The following is a 17,141-nucleotide window of genomic DNA, read 5'->3' as shown; positions in this document are numbered from 1 at the left end:
AGATAATTCGGCACATTAACGGTATAGAACCTCAATTATGCCTCAGCGTCATCAAAAATTTGGACCATCGGATGGAGGTGTGCCATACGTAATTGAGTCATACCAATATTTTCATAATAAAGAGAAATAACAACAATTTTCTAAAAAAAATGTATTTTATTCAAAATCAACACCGGCTCTTGAAACTTAACCACCCTTTATAAGACAAGATAAAATGAGATACAGTCATTCAGGAGCACTGCAACCCAGAAGATCTTTTGTATCCCTAAGTCACTGCTCTAACATCCAATATCCAAAGTAGTACCTATTGACTTTCCGCTGAACAAGTCCTTAAATTAAGTTAGAACAGGCAAGCCCTTGGTAGCTGCGCTCCTAATAGTTATAGCAATATACTTTTTATAGAACAGCAATCTAGACCTAGCGGTCGCCCCTCGGCAGGCAATGGCAAACCTCCGAGTGTATTTCTGCCATGAAAAAGCTCGTCATAAAAATATTTGCCGTTCGAGGTCGGCTGGAAACTGTACGTCCCTCCATTTGTGGAACAACATCAGGACGCATGCCTCAAATAGGAGGAGAACTCGGCCAAACACCCAAAAAGGGTGCACGTGTCAATTTTATATATATGTATATATAATCTAGACCTAGCTAAAAAAATACCTTTTCCATGAGATAATCAGAGATGCATTGTCCTCTAGATATACTTATACTATAGTCGGTTTCCTGTCTCATAAAACATACCAAACTCGTAGAAGACACACCCAGTTGGTGCTGACCGGTGAGATATGATCTGCAAACTTCAGTCGATGTATGTCATTTATACTAAACAGATTTCCAAAAAATTTTGCTTGCTAGAGATCCATTAAAGCGGTATACATATACTCATGTTCCGGTACTTACATATGGGCTGAAAAGTCACGTGCCTAATAAAGAAAACACCTTTCCTTGTTCAAAACTAGCTTTATTTATGAACATCATTTCCATCAAGAAGAACGTCATCATTCCAGCCGCTAAAAAACTTCAATAGATACCACTTTTGTAGAACGATTTATTTTTTTCCCTAGAATAGGCCTCAGTTTCAGCGATAACCTCTTAATTCGAGCTAAATTTCTTACCGGCGAGAATTTTTTTTAGGTCTGCGAACAGCTCGTAGTCGTTGGGAGCCAAATCTGGCGGGCAAATCGAAGTTCCATTCTTGTAGTTTTGCCATTGGTCAGAATCACCAACAAGTTCTTGTTTTTGGTCAACAGTGAGAGAAATGTTCAAATGTAGTGAAATGTTCATGCAATATAAAGACAAACCGTTCTTTTGATATCTTTACGATGTCAGCCAATTTATGCAACTTCACTTTTCGATCCTTCAAAACAAATTTGTGGATTCTTTTGATGTTTACCGCCTCATTTGGATGTCTACTGTGTTGTGCATCGTCGATGACTCTACGACCACTTTGAAGTCAACAAACCATCGTTTTATTGTTGTTTCTGATGGAGCGGAGTCCCCATTCCCCATAACCCTTTTCAACCATTGCTTCGTTGAAATGTATTTTTTTCCATTAAGAAGTAGTGTAAAATTAAAACATAAAACTCTTTTTGGTGTTCTGAAAACAAAAAAAAAAAAAAGAAGCAATAGTATCGTCACTCTTAGGATAATAACTCACAAACCAATGAATAAAATATCGTGAAATTTTAAAAACTATATTATTAAGGTTAGTGCTGTACTAAAACTGTACTGTAGGCTCCGGACTTTTCAGCCCATGTGTTATATCTCTATATAGTATATCTTAGAAAATACAGTCCCAAGGTATAAACATATGTGTTTGTTCGATAATAACTATGCACAAAATAATATTACGATTTGCATAACGTTTTTTAATTTCGAAGCTGATCTTCTTGTAAGATTTCTTTTCAACTTAATTTGCATAAACTTACAAAAGAGGCGTGTCTGTAAACCAAAATAATTTAAAAAATCATAAAAGTAAGTTTCAAACTGCAACAAATCGAACACGAATCAATCGATTGGAGTACAGATCACTCTGTTCTGAGCAAATTTATTAAACATTTGCTGCTACTAAACTTTGAAAACAAAAAGAACATTTTTTCAAAAAAATAGTTTTTATTTTGTATCTGTCCTCTGTTTGCCCAACTCCACTAAGAGGGATAAGCCGTAAGAAGCAGGAAAGAAAAGTTGGAAAATGTATACTCTCTGATTTCTATACCCTCTGATTTGTTATTGTGCTGCTCCACAACTACTCTTTCGTAGAGGAGCACATGTGGAATATGCTTGCATTATTTGCTGATGATTCGGGCAGACGTGCGAAATTTAAATATTATATTATGGCTACTTCTTCTTTTTTTTAATTGGCACGATAACCGTTTACGAGATTTTGGCCTAGTTTAACAAAGCGCGCCAGTTTCTCGTGCTAACTGGCGCCAGTTGGACCCACCAAGTGAAGCCCAATGCTTCTTCTCCGGATCTTTCCAACGCAGAGGAGGCCTTCCTCTTCCTCTGCTACCACCAGCTGGTACCGCATCGAATACTTTCAAAGCCGGAGCTTTTATATCCATTCGGACGATATGACCCAGCCAACGTAACCACTGGATCTTTATTCGCATACCTATGTCTATGTCGTCGTAAAGCTCATACAGCTCATCGTTCCGTCGCCTGCGATATTCGCCGTCGTCAACGTACAAAAGATCCAAAATCTTGTCCAGAATCTTTGTCTCAAACACTTTAACTAACGCTTGATCGGATATTGTCATCGTCCATCCTTCTGTGCCATTCATTAGGACGGACATGATGAGAACCTTATAAAGTGTTAGTGTTGTTCGTCAAGAGAGGGATTTACTACTCAGTTGCCTACTTTGTCCAAAGTAGCATATTATGGGTACAAGTCGCGGAAGAAAACATCCTTCGATTCAATTTTCCTAATAAAAGTAAAGAAAGTCGCGAGTGAAATAGACAGATTCAGTTTAGAAGGGCCTGCCTGTGTATGTTATGAATAATTGGCGCAACTTCGCAGGGGAGAGAAACAACTGAAGAATTTCTGAGGTCTCGACTCGAGAATAGTTGAGTTACGACTCAGAGTGTCTTTAAACGCATACTGTATATTTCGCTGCGATTTCGTGAGATGCTTGGACAATATGGCGAAAGTTTTCTAGGAAATTTCTTCAACTATTTTACTGCCAATTAACGCTGTCCCTAAACAGACTAGCCACGTGAAGTGCTCTTGTATTTAGTACACGCGCAGGTATGTGAGTATTCAGCAGAAAACTACTATGCCATGGCATGGAAGTGCACTTAGCAAATCAAATATTTGCACAGTGGAAACCCGAACGTTTTACTTCAAACAAATTTATGAGATTTATGGTAATTTTCAGTGTCAGAGGAAATTGTGTATTGAGTGCAGGATGACACAGTGAGATGGATATGCAAAGCACAACAGGCTCGAGGTATACATGCATAGATATATACCATACACACTTGCTTACTTATAATAGAAATAGTTTTCTATGTTGTGCGGTTATGGGTTATGTCATCCAGAGCTTTCTCCTTGCCCCCCGCCTTGCGCTTTGAACAGATGCAGTGGCCTGGAAGCTCAAATAGCTCACCAACACTTGGCGACACTGTGGGCGGCACATGACCGCCTTAAGCATATAACAGCGACAACAACAATAATGCTCGTTAGAAGATAGCAACTGCCACCAGTAGCGATAAGTGGTTGCTGATGGCGATGACTATGGCGATGCGCTCAATTTGTTGTTGTGACTAGTGTTGTTGTTGGGCAATGCATGTAGGTACTACATTGTACTACATAAGCCCAAGTCGAACTGAAGATAAACGAGATTCCGCACGCGATTGTCATGCCAAGAAGTAGCGAGAAATGAGTTGAATAGTTTTTAGCGCTGAAAAGAAGTGCCTGGACATGCACGAGTATAACGAAGCAGTTCTCTAGATGTTAGATAACTACAATTATAGGCACGCATGTATGTATATGTATGTGTAGGTCGCGTTATTAATAGAATGACCTCATTCTGCCTTGACCGGATTCCAAAGGAGTAAATGTGAACACATTCACATGGCTGTGTGCATTTGCATGTGTGTGTGTGTGTGAGTCGAAGGAGCTGCATGAATTTCAAATTAAAATTGCTGTTATTATTTTTATTCGCTTTAAATGGATTAAATTTTTAAGCACGTACATGGCAGCTATGCACGAGTGCGTGAGTGGGTGCCTACCCCAACCCTAGCTGATGCGCCATAAAGTTCATATGAACATAAATTATTTTCATAAATTTTATTTGCATGCTACTGTCTATCTATCTGTCGGTTAGTCTGTTCGTCTGTCAGCCTGTCCGCCTGTTGCTTATTTTCACTCCCACTCGCCACTCTGGTTTTTGCATAGTCCCATATATGTATTTGTATGTGTGTCGCATCGGAATGTATGCCACTGGCATTTATTTTATTGAAACAAATTGTTTTGAACGCAATTTTTAGCGTAATTACAGTCGCTATTATTGTCTGCACATAATTTTATGACATATAAGTATATGTATGTGTGCATGTATGTATGTAGATATTTGCTTCGCTCTTGCGCAGCATTCATAATGCCCAAATTGGCTCTAGATCGCATGCAGTGATGTGCTTTTGTAAATATTTCCTTTTAAAAATCATATTTTTCTAAATTGAATGCATTTATTTATAGAAGCTATTATTATTGTAGGTAGGCGGATTTGATTGCCAGACACATTTAAATTGAATTATTAGCTGCTGCTGAATATTTGAAAATAGGCAAAATGTATGATTTTTAATATGCTGTAATATTTGCTGGTGCCCTCGGTCTCGCTTGCGTGTAAAAAGAAATAATTAATGTATTTATGATTTATAAATAAACTTCTAAGCACGATAGTGATTTTTGTCTAATGCAGCTACAAAAAGTGGATGTACATATTTTACATTATAAGGCTGGATTGCCTTACTTTATGATTTGCAAAACGAGTGATCACACCACTTAAAAAATAATTTTTACATAAAAGGTTCTGAATCATAATTTACATAATAATTAGTTAATTCATCTGTGCTGCAATTTACTATTTTCGGCTTGATAGTTAGGTAGCATAGTCCTATACAAATAATTTTAATTAAAACTTTGCTCACTATTTTCAATAAATCTTGATTTTCCAATCACTAATTAAATAATTTTATTAATTAAATTTTTTATTTACATAGGTGGCAACGCCATACACAAATAATTTTAAATAAAGCTTTTTTTTAGTAATTTGAATATCATTTTCACTCTCTTACCTGTAATTAAATAATTTCATTAATTAAAACTTTTATTTAGGTGGCAACGCCATACATAAATAATTTTAAATAAAGCTTTTTTCAATATTTTGAACATAAGTTTCACTCCCTAACCACTAATTGAATAGTGACATCAATTAAACATTTATTTTAGGTGGCAACACCACACAGAAATAATTTTTACTAAATCTTTTGTTATTATTTTCAAGACATTTTTATTTCCCAATCTCTAATTAAATCGTTTCATTAATTAAAAATTTGCTTTAGGTGGCAACACCACACACATATAATTCTAACTAAAGCTTTGCTCATTATTTTCAACACATTTTCATTTACTTAACGCTCATTAAATAATGTTATTGCTTAAAATTTTTCTTTAAGTGGCAACACCACACACAAATAATTTTTACTCAATATAACTATTTTCATTCCTTTCAACACATTTCTATATTCTAGCCTATAATTATTAATTACAATTTTTCTTTAAAATTAGAAGACGAAGGTATTTCAAATAATAAAAAATTCGATTTTTTTGTAGACAGAATTTGATACCATTTCAGCCATTTCACCTACCTACCTACATTTTCAGCGGAATTAAAATAATGCAATTTTGAAGATATTTTCAATTAGGCACAAATTCGGATATATGCTATTTTGGCGAAAGTCTGAATAAATTTGATTGGTCCGTTGGAAAATTAATGCCAACTTTTTTTGTATGTGCACACATATACGTTTATGTATGTACATAATACCCAAGTCCAGACCCCTAATTGAATTTCGCTAATTAAAATTTTGTTTAAAATTTATTCAAAATTAGATGGTAACGCTATTTAAAATATTATCAACTTGTAGCTTTATTTTCCCTGGTATTGATGCGTATAGACATTTTTAAAATTAATTAATTTTTGTAATAAATTTCTTGTTTTCCTAAAAAATAGGTGGCAACGCGACTCAAAAATGTTTTTTAAGCTTGTTTTAAGTCCTTGCATTTGATACCTCATACATTTTGATATTCAACTGACGTTCGTGATAAATTGCTACTTAAAAAAAAGGTGGCAACGCTATCAACAAATTGGATTTTTGGTTTTGTAGTAATTTGTTCTGATACTCATGCTGTAATATTTAGATGCGTTTTTTATAAATTATTTTTTCTTAGTATAACCAGGTGGCAACACCCATAAAAATAAATGCTACACATAAACTACCTACGACCTGCTGTACTATCTGTTGAGACTGACGATGTCAATATCATCTTTTTCAAACTGCCCTAAAATAATTTCTGGCTTCTTAACGTCAATAATTTCATTGCAAAGTTGCTTAAACTTACTTTAAGTGAGCGACAAATTTTGTAGTTAATTGCTGGTAAAAACGTAAACAAATTTGACGCCCTGACGCGTGGCGCTACCGAACCAAACAAAATAAAAAAAATGTGCCAAGTATGGAAAGGGATTAAAAAATATTAAAATAGGGAGTGATGATCTTTCGAAGAAATTGGTTACCTTTCATAGTTGCGTTCAGTGACTATAGCTCAGGGACTTATTGACAAGTTCTGACTTTTTATTTGTGTCTTATTGGATTTTAATACGAAGTTTTAATCATAATCAAAATTTAAGGAAATAATAAACAATTTATACAAAATCATGAAAAAGAATCAACGAATTTGTATCACTTTTTTTAACTTTTAATTCAGAATAAAAAAAATTTAGATAATAACTTTTTGTTTGTATTAATATATATATTTTTTTTGGAGAAAATTCTTTTTTACACCTAACAAATGCTGAAATGAAGAGTTAAAAATTTTGATGAAAATTCGTTGATGTTTTTTTGTGATTTTGTAAAAAGTTTGGAATTTTGAGTTGTACGGTTTTTATTGTAGAGTGAACTTTATTCTGATAAAAAATAGAAACGAAATTAAAACAATAAATTTTTGGTAAAAACTTGCGAAGATATTGCGCTGCTATTATTTTGTCCGCCACTGAATATTTAAGTATTCGTACATATGAATTTTCTAAACTCACTGGCACCCTAAAGTAAAGCTTTCAAAATCTAAAATTCTATAGTAACGACCTTCCTCTAAAGAAAGAGCAGATCCTCTGTAACAAAAATTGAGTATACTAGTGTAATTAATCTTTAGGGTTGAGTAAATACGCTGACTTCTGAGCTTCCAGGAGCTTGGGTTGCTTTTTGAAAAATAGTATTAGCTCTGTTTTCGTTCTAGGAAACGAGGTGGAAGTGTTTTAATTGACAATCTAGTGACAGATTTAAGTAATAGCGTAAAAAAATACGTACGTTGTTCTTTATTGATAATTTTTTATTGGCAAATTGGTTACAGATTGGAGTCAATGAGTTGACAAAGTGCTCGAAGTGTTCTGAATGGTATGAATTAGTTATTTGACTGCAGATTAGAGTGAAAGAGTTAAAAAATCGGTAGCAGTGCTCTGAAGACATGCTTGGACATAAAACGGACCAGTTTTCTAGGACCCTTTACACACGTCAGATAATGGTTAAAAATGAAAGCGCTCTTTTCAAGTTCGGAAAAAAATTTCGGCCCAAAACTTGTCAAAGTTTTATTTTCCATCTGTACTTTTCATATACCTTCATCCATGTAGTTGTGTGTTTTATCCCTCTTCATTTGAATTTTGAAGAATTACTGGGCAATCCAACCCACAGTTTCGCATCTCAATCGCAATCAAATTTCTTGCCATAAAAAAGTCCAGAGCACAAGCTCTCCGTAGGTGAAGGCTTCCCATAACATTTACTTATGGATCTGCGGCAATTCGCTCAGTTCAATTGTGAACTGAAACTAAATATCTGCTTTCTTCGTTAGACCACTCACTACGAATATTTTATAGAGGAATTTTTAATGATAAAGTTGAAAAATTAACTGACTGTGAGTTGTAACCAGCAGCGCAAAACTAAATTACTTCATTAGAAATAATACCAAAGTATTTGCTAAAGTAGTAGCTAAAGCTAATGACTTAGAGTCATGAATATGCGAACCATTAACTTTCGGTTTAATTTTACCATTTTAAACTCAATTATTATTTATTGACATTTTGATGGATCTCCAATTTTCAAGTAGTTTCAACGAAATTTCAATCGGCTGTAGGAAACATTAATTACTATCCCAGTGTATACCTTACGTAGGTATGCACTACTGAATTTCGCCTACCAATTATGGTCGTTTCCTTCTTTAATACATAAATTATGTCTGTCTCGTGTTTGCTTCGAGTTGATGTCATTTTGGCTTTTAACACCTCGTTATTTGCCCAACAACTTATTAATGCAGATGTTATAGGTATGTCCGCCTTGTCTGTTTGCACAACCACCTGCCTCATGGCTGTCCAAGTGTGCGTGTTTACCTACTCTTCATTGCACATGAACAAACATATCACAACTTGAGGTGAGAAATCACAACGATCTGTGTACATTTGTAAATATGTTTGTATGTTTGCCGACGTGCGAATATTCGATGAGACAAGTGCGAAACTATGTTTGTATGTATGTATGTTGGTATGAAGATTTGAATATATGTTGTTGTACATGACGGGCAGTTACACCAAATCTCCTTCAGTACTCATCAGCACTGAAGCACTGCGGTTTGCATATGTAATGAATTTCCGACAGGCATGTCGTAGGTCGCTCAGACATGATTCTTAGCAACACCAATCAGGTGTGATTTCATGGGTGATTTTTTTGCATATCGAAGAATTCATAATTTATCATTTACCAGAGATTTCGTTGCTATTCTTCACTGGTACAATTAAATATGAAATTTTATTTTTTATTTTTTAAATTAATGGAATTTTATCTTTTATTAAATATTTAATTTAATTAAGCTTTAAAAATAAATTTTTTATCATAAAACATAATTTTTTTCTTTGATTGATGTCGAAGCTTGTATGAAGCACCGAGTTTCTCGAAGTTTCATGGATTTTCGGAGCTGCATTTCTGATGCGGATACGGATTGATTTGATAACAAAAAATAAGTGAGTGCGCTGTAGATCCCTTGAACAACTTCAAAGTACTTTTCCTCTGCACGCCATCAGTATTTGCTGCTAAAAAATGCAGTCGCCACACAAACCTGATTTACAAATATTCGTAGAAATAATGCGCAAGCCGTGATGCCAGGTTGTTTGCGTTAAATTTTGAGCTTCCTTTATACTTTTTTCCCCCTTTTTTTATTTCTAAAGTGTTGTAGTATTTTAAGCTGGCGTTATGAGCATCAGTTGTTAATTTTTTGTAAATTAAGATTTCATGAAGCAAAGCATCATTGAAATACTTTGCGAGGAGCAGATTCGCTCCTTCAGAATTTATAAAGACGAAGAGCGCAAATCCTTAAACACAAATACTGGGCTTGTATTGGTAGCTCGACCAATGTTGTGTGCTACCATAAAACTCTAAAACCTGTCGTCTCTCCATTTGCTCGAAAGATGCCAAAATGCATTTCAAAGCCAACTCTTTATTGGTACAGTATCACTTAGCGGCAGGCTAATCATCTACCCTGTCAGAAATCAAAATAGATTAACGAAACCAACACAAGACTGAGTTTTGTCGAGGCCCCATGCTCCCTAGTGGAGTGAACAAGGAAAAAAAAAAAAACACCTGAGTCGCTTTTCTTAAGTCTTTCTACTTTTGGTACCTCCAACGTAGTGGAGGTCGTCCTCTTCTTCTGCTACCATTTTTGGGAATCATTTTGGAACCAATGGATCCGCTGAATCTTAATTCGCTGTTTTATGCCCATGCCTGCGTACAACTCATACAACTCATTGCTCTACTACCTCCGCCATAGCGCAAAGATTCATGAATTCTCCGCAAAATCCTTCTATCGAACACATCGGATATTGTTATGGTTGATGCTTCTGCGCCATACAAAGAGAGCGCGTGATGAGGGACTTATAAGTTGAGATTTTTGTTCGCCGAGGGAGAACTTTACTGCCCAGGAAGCAGATATTTTTCGCTGAATTTCAAGGCTGCTATCGTTCCACATAATTATCGTTGTTGATGCTGGTTCTCAAGTAGATGAAGTCCTATACCATTCCAAATTTATAACTGCCAACAGTGACGGGGCTGCTAAGGTGTAAATGCGCTGGCTTTATACTTCGCTTTGCCCTCCTTCACCTCCAGACGCATTCGTCGCGCTTCTCTGTCCAGATTGGAAAAAAGCAAAACTAATAGCTTTGTTTTGCTGTTGAAACTGACTATGTTTCAAACTGCCCTAAAATATTTTCTGGCTTCTGAACGTCAATAGTTTCATTGCAAAGTTGCTTAAAACTTACTTTAAGTGAGCGACAAATTTTGTAGTTAATTGCTGGTAAAAACGTAAACAAATTTGACGCCCTGACGCGTGGCGCTATCGAACCAAACAAAATAAAAAAATTGTGCCAGGTATGGAAAGGGATTAAAAAAAGCTGAAAACAAAAACAAAAACCAAACGAAACATAAAAGGCTAATTAACTAAAGTAAACAGAGCAAAACAAAATAAAGTTTATGAAAAATAATACGACCACCAAGGCAAGAGGTTGGAGCAGGGTGATGTAGCAGGAGTGTGAAATTGAAATGTTTCTGAGACGATGGCTCAGTCTAATAGTGAGAGGAAGTAAACAAAAGTTTGTGCGAAACAATGCCAAAGCACTAAATTATGAGGTAATTGCAAGCAAGTCCACACACATCCATAGATATGCACATATATATTGTACATATGTATATGTAAACGAATAAGAGGCAAACGAGGCCGTAGTAACAAAAAGAATTAAGTAAATGTAAAAGAGAAAGAAAAATGTTTTGACCAAAGTATCGAATAACCAAATTGCAGCAGGCAAATGGCGACGGCTGGACAAAATTAATTGGCGACAAGTGAGAGGCGCATTTGAGAGTAGGTTAAATATTTTAGTAAAAGGTAAAAGAAAAACTAAAAGGAAATGAAATAAACAAAAATAAACAAATCTAAATTAGCTACATGAAATAAGCGACCTTTCAATAGGGGGCTGAATTTTTATTGGTAAATGAATTTTTATTTGAAAGGAAAATCATTGATAAGTAATGCCAAGTTCCATACGGATTTGCTTGATGGCACCCATGCGGGGCTCCCAAAATATATAAATCCCTGTTTTGGGTGCCCGATTTCAACGAACGATTTGAAGGAAATAACTTCTTTAATACAGTTAACCCTATATAGCATGTGAAAACCAATATATCTCTGAAGGGGTTAGGGGTATTCAGAGGCACGAAAAAATGATGATTTTCAATCATTTTTTTTTGCTGGTCAATTGCTTTATTTTACAAAAATAAAAACAATACATCAAGTTGCCACTTAACTTTAGCAAAATTAAAAAAAAAATAATAACAATTGTAAAACTTATCGCTGTTTGTGTGGAGCCCGTTTCTCCAGAAATCCCATGCGGTGACTATCATAAGTCCTTGGAGATTCATCTAAAATCAATCGGACAAGAGAAATTAGTTTTATTAATAGATAATCTTGTGCCTGATCGAAGCTTTTTTGTTAAAAAAAAAAAACTGTATTGCGGCCTCAGGAAAGATTTTTCAGATTTTCGAACAAAAACCGACAATTAATTGTTAAAAAAATATCGAAATTTTTGAAAAGAAATCCTTTCATCAGGCACGAGTGTTTTATGTTATTCAAAAGCAGTATACATTTTGATGAGATCGACCAAGCGGTGTTTAAATTACAGTCATCACCAGTTCAAAAAACATAGTTTTGAAAAGTTCTTATTTAAAGTTTTGCTATCTGCTCCGGAGCGCCCGAGCGTCCTTTGTTAAGTGTTGAATAACTCGAAAAGTATTTGTCGAACTTACTTAAAATTTTCACATAGTACTTTTAAGATATTATACTTTAAGAAAATGCAAAAAAATCAAATTTTTTGAAATTTCCCCTAACCCCTAAAACCAATTAAGCTGCGAAACTGAAACTTGGCAGAAATGGATAAATTATTTATAACGTTCTTATGGTGTAAATTGGTAGGTATTTGAAAAGGAGGTGTGGGGCCTCGCATATAAATTGAAATTTCCAAATAAATTTTCAAAAGCTTGCAAATATATTTATCGATAAATTTTTTATACAAGTGGCGCAAAATTAATCATCCAATTTTATTTTTGAGTAGGTTTTTAACTAAATAAAAAAAATTTTGGGGGATGAAAATCTTGTTTTAAGTTTTATTCGCCCAATTGCTTGCCTGTTCACATACTGCTCTATAGTTCACAAGTGCCAAACTATAAATCTTCCGTTAGGGTGATTAATTTTGCGCCAGTTTGACTATTTATCCGCAAGAAAAACTCCTCTTAGTCCGGGAGTCAGGGGTCGATTTTGGACTGCGTTTTTATACCGTTAAATTCTTGACTGTACTTGTGGTTTAGCTTTCATGAATAACGAAATTGAACGTCAGCTGGGGCACCCGCGGTGGGTGTGATTGTGGGTGGGTACGAAACGTGTCGAAAAAAAATTTCTACCAACTCATTTTATACAGGCTGAAATTTTTTCATTTATTGTTGACATTTAGGAGAATAAAAAATAATAGTCAGCTGCGCGGTAGAGGGGGGAAAGACCGTCAGCCGAAGTATTGAAAATTCCGCGCGCCGCCGAAATATATGAACGCAATTATACATTCTTGCTTCGACTGACGATCTTCCCACCAGTATCAACGCAGCTGACCATCATTGTCATATTTTCATATGTGTCCAAAATTATGTAAAAAAATTTCAATCGGCATAAAGTAGCTCTACTTTTTAATTTATTTTACAAGTTCGCCTGTTCAGTTCACGTATTTGCCCCCCTCTACGGCGCAGCTGACTATTTTTTTATTCTACTAAATGTCAACAATACACACAAAAAATTTCAGCATAAATGAGTTGCAAAAAAATTTTTTTCGACACATCACACGCACGTACCCACCGCTTCTGGACCAGCTGACGGTTGATTTCGTCATCCATTAGATGGCGTCTGCCTTCAGTATTAAAATCAGTCGGCATGAAATGATGAGGTCAAAATGAGCCCTGGCTCCTGGACTATCTGTTAATTACAAAAAAAGAAAAAATATATACAACTCATGTAGCCGTTTCTGAGAAATCGTGTTCACCGACTTAAAAAAACACTTAGGTCTGAAAAAAAAATAAAAAAAATGGTTGCTAAGTTTCAAAAACACTCTACACATACACCGAGACGTTTTTACAAAATTATGTGGTACTATTTGCCGAAATTTTATATGCAAATCATTAAAAAAATAATTTAATAAATGCATAAACTTTTCTTTAAACTTAACTGCCCCCTCAATAACATGACCGCTATGACTCAACAAATTGCAAGCGTCCCTTCTGAAAGACATTTGGCATAAAAAGAAAAATTATACGGCAAGAAATTTCAGGAGCAGACAGCGAGCAGGGAAGCGCCAACACAGGAAAGGCAGATTTTTCTTAAAAATAAAAAATCCGCGCTTCATAAAGTCAATATCAAACCACAGTGAAATGGGACATGAAAAAAATAAAATAAAATAAGAATAATAAAAAAGCAAATCTCGATGCAGCTGAAAGTCAACGACTCAGCGAAGTTGCCGTAAACAAATACTACGCCAAGAATAACTGAAGTTCAGTCAAAGAAAGCTGCCATTAAACACAATACCTTAGCACAATAGCTGATGGGGTAGATGGCAAGAGGGCGGCGCAGTGACAAGCAACTCGGAGAATAAGTGTCGACAGCTATTAGCACAACCTAAGATGGTACTATGTGGTTACCTATGCATAGAAGTAGGTACGAATGTACAAACTCGTATGTCGACAAAACGCCACAAGTCATAAATAAATCAGGCAAAAATAAAATTATGTTTCTTTTCTACCGGGAGTTTAAAGTCCAAGTTGCGCATAATTTTCAAATGAAGTGGCAAAACCGCAAATAGCAGGCAATAATGGAGTGAAGTTTAAGGTAATCACGCGCACATACGAGTACCTACATAAATATATATGTACATATGTACATATTCTGTGTACTGCAGCCACTTTTTCTTAACTCTTGCCAGTATTCATAGGTATTTCTATTATTCAAACGAAGTAAAATTGGCACAGAGCGTAACTTTTTTTCGCAACTCCATAGTGATGATATCTGGCGGTAAAGTTAAGTTACCTCCAAGCTAACTAAGAGAATGCATGAGGGAGGCTCATACTGCTACTTGTGAGTGCCGATAAGAGGCACAAATGTTTAACCTGGACGTATGTAATATATCCAGACTCGTTCAAGCTACAGCCCGCAAAAAAACCGCACGACAGTCGGTTCTACGTAACCGGAACGACCCGGATTTATATCCGGCCAAGGACTGTCACTTCGGCAGTATTCCCTGTATACATATGTATAGAGAACGTTTATGCTGCTACAACAACAACAACCGCACCTCAAAATTTTGATGAGTTCGGAATATTTTGCTGCTTGTTTTTTGGTTTTTTGAATGTTAGTTATTCTTTGTAAAAACCTTGCTTTAAAAAAAAAACCATATGAATTCAAATTTAAAACGTTTCACAAAAATTCCAGAAAATGCATGAACATTTTATAGAACGAATTGTATTTTTATAAAAAAGTAAATAAAATCAAAAAAATAAATAAATAATCAAGACTTGTGAAAATATCGCTATAATTTTTTCACGAACTGTATTTTCTAACCCAGATGAGATTGAGGAGGCTCGATAATTAGCTCTTCAACCAGAACATCAATGTTTTAGTCTCTTTTACTGAATTTCCGGCTATCGACATAGAAACTTCTTCATCTTGCTGATTTTTTCAGAAGAAATTTGTTTGATGCATTGCTCTCCAATCTAAGAAGCTTTGCTGTACTTTTTCAATCTCCGAATATTACTTGCTATTTTCTTATTTAATCTTGGTCATAGTGATTTTGAGTTCTCATCATCATCTCGCTTGGTTCTTAGGACATTTTTATGGCTATGGTATTTACAATTTCTAAAATTTCTGCAGTAGATCGCAAAACTGAGCTTGTGAGGCATGGCAAACTTCGCTGATTGCGATTTTAGAGAACTGGGACGTCATCTTTTTCCTTGTTTCATTCCCTTCAAAATTGCTGCTTCCGGGAACGTAGGAGAAAGTGACATTGATGTAGTCTAGTTACATCAGCAATGAGTGCCAGTCCTTTGCAATTCTTGATTTCACTAATTTGATTCCTATTGCCTTCAAAGAGCTGACCTATTGCAGAAGAGGAGGTGCCCTATATATAACAAATACCTTAGCTTCAGAGACTTTGCAGTTATCTGTCAGGCGAAATGACTCTCTGGTCTGCAAATATTTCGATTAGAGATGAGCTCCAGCTCCACCTTCCGTCTACAAGCCATCGATGTAGGCGGTAGAACCACCGATTCCTATTGACAGAACCGCGCTTCATTTTTTATTAATCTGAAATTTCCAGGAAGACGCGGTGCGCTCTCTAAAACAAATATCTCAGCTTCAAATACACTGCAGCTATCTGTCAGGTGGTATGATTCTGTGGTTTGCACGTTTCTCGAGTAGAGTTTAACTTTGACTTCGTCTTGCGCCTACAAGCCGTTGATGTGGATGGAAAAATCACGGTATCCCATTGACAGAAACTCGCTTCATTCTTAATCACATGAAAACTGTTGAGCAGTTTCGGAAACGAAGCCCCAAATTGACATAACCAACTAGCGTCTATATAAATGCTGGTTCCATCAAGCCGTCCCCTTTTAACTTCATACAAGATCGTTCTATGCCGAGTGCTAGCTGGCTGCCACATATTAGATTATCTTAGCTTTAGATTACCTTTTGCGGTTGAGCTACTAATGAAGACTTGCAGCGATTGGAGAAGAAAGTTTATATTCAACTTTTCTGTGCTCCACTGCTCACAATGCCATCTACAAGTTCGGGACAAGCAATACATATCTGTGAACTCTTTTGGTCTGGAACAAAAAAATTAGAGGCATGAAGCCAGCTTATATGCGCTCGTTATTAGCGGATAGCCAGAATATCGATATACCTACAGAAAAGTGATCGATTTTGAGTTAAAGAAGATTGATACTGAACGTTCAATGTATGTCATATTTGTTGTTGTTTGCTGATTATTTATTTATTTATTTATTGTACTAATCTGGCCAAATGTGAATCGGAGGCGTTCGAGGGATTACTGAGGATGACAAAATCTCAGTTTTCAAATTTCGTGGGTGTTCTCACAGGTCACTATCCGCGAGGTATGCACGCCGTGAGACTTGGAATTACTTCGAGTTCTTTTTGCGTCAGCTGTATGGATGTTGAGGTGGAATCATTTCAGTACCTTCTCATTAGCTGCATTGCTCTCAAGGGACAAATATTTACGAGTTTTTGCGTAGGAAAGCTTCTTTCAGAGGAGGTTAAACAAAATGAAAACATGGGAAGTAAATATATTGGAGTCTGAGCATTATCAGCTTACAAAATTTAATTTTAAGAAACAAATCAGCAGCAGTCAATTCGACAAAAACCTTTGATTTCTTATGGAAGCCATAAGTGTGACTTTCGAACATACCTTGTGACGTAGTACTACGTTACAAAAGTGCAATAAAAAATACTATATTTGACAACCAATAATAAAAAATCTTCACTCATACAGCGACCTTCTTCTCGACACCAGCCTCATGCAAATGATTTCCAACTAGTCTTCAGTTCATGGGCAATGCATGAGTTTTCACGGGTCGGTTCGAGTCGCCGATTTCTATGTCTTCATCGATATTTTTCACTATTCGCCTAACAGAGCGTGCCTCATTTCCGCGCGTCCATGTTAACAGAAGGCAATCGTTCAAGCAGGCATCGCATAGGAACATAATTTGAAAAAAAAACCGACTCTTACAACTGC

General features: G+C 35.8%; 1 protein-coding gene across 6 annotated transcripts in view; it reads left to right on the top strand.

The window, feature by feature from the left end:
- LOC128868261 (protein unzipped) overlaps positions 1-17,141 on the top strand; it is a 195,266-nt gene that overhangs the window by 78,905 nt on the left and 99,220 nt on the right. The gene's annotated exons all lie outside the window — the stretch shown is intronic.

The sequence above is a fragment of the Anastrepha ludens genome, chromosome 6 (genome assembly GCF_028408465.1).
Source record: "Anastrepha ludens isolate Willacy chromosome 6, idAnaLude1.1, whole genome shotgun sequence".
Lineage (NCBI taxonomy): Eukaryota > Metazoa > Arthropoda > Insecta > Diptera > Tephritidae > Anastrepha > Anastrepha ludens.
The sequence above is the reverse complement of the archived record's forward strand: the minus strand, read 5'-3'. Positions and strand labels throughout refer to the sequence as shown.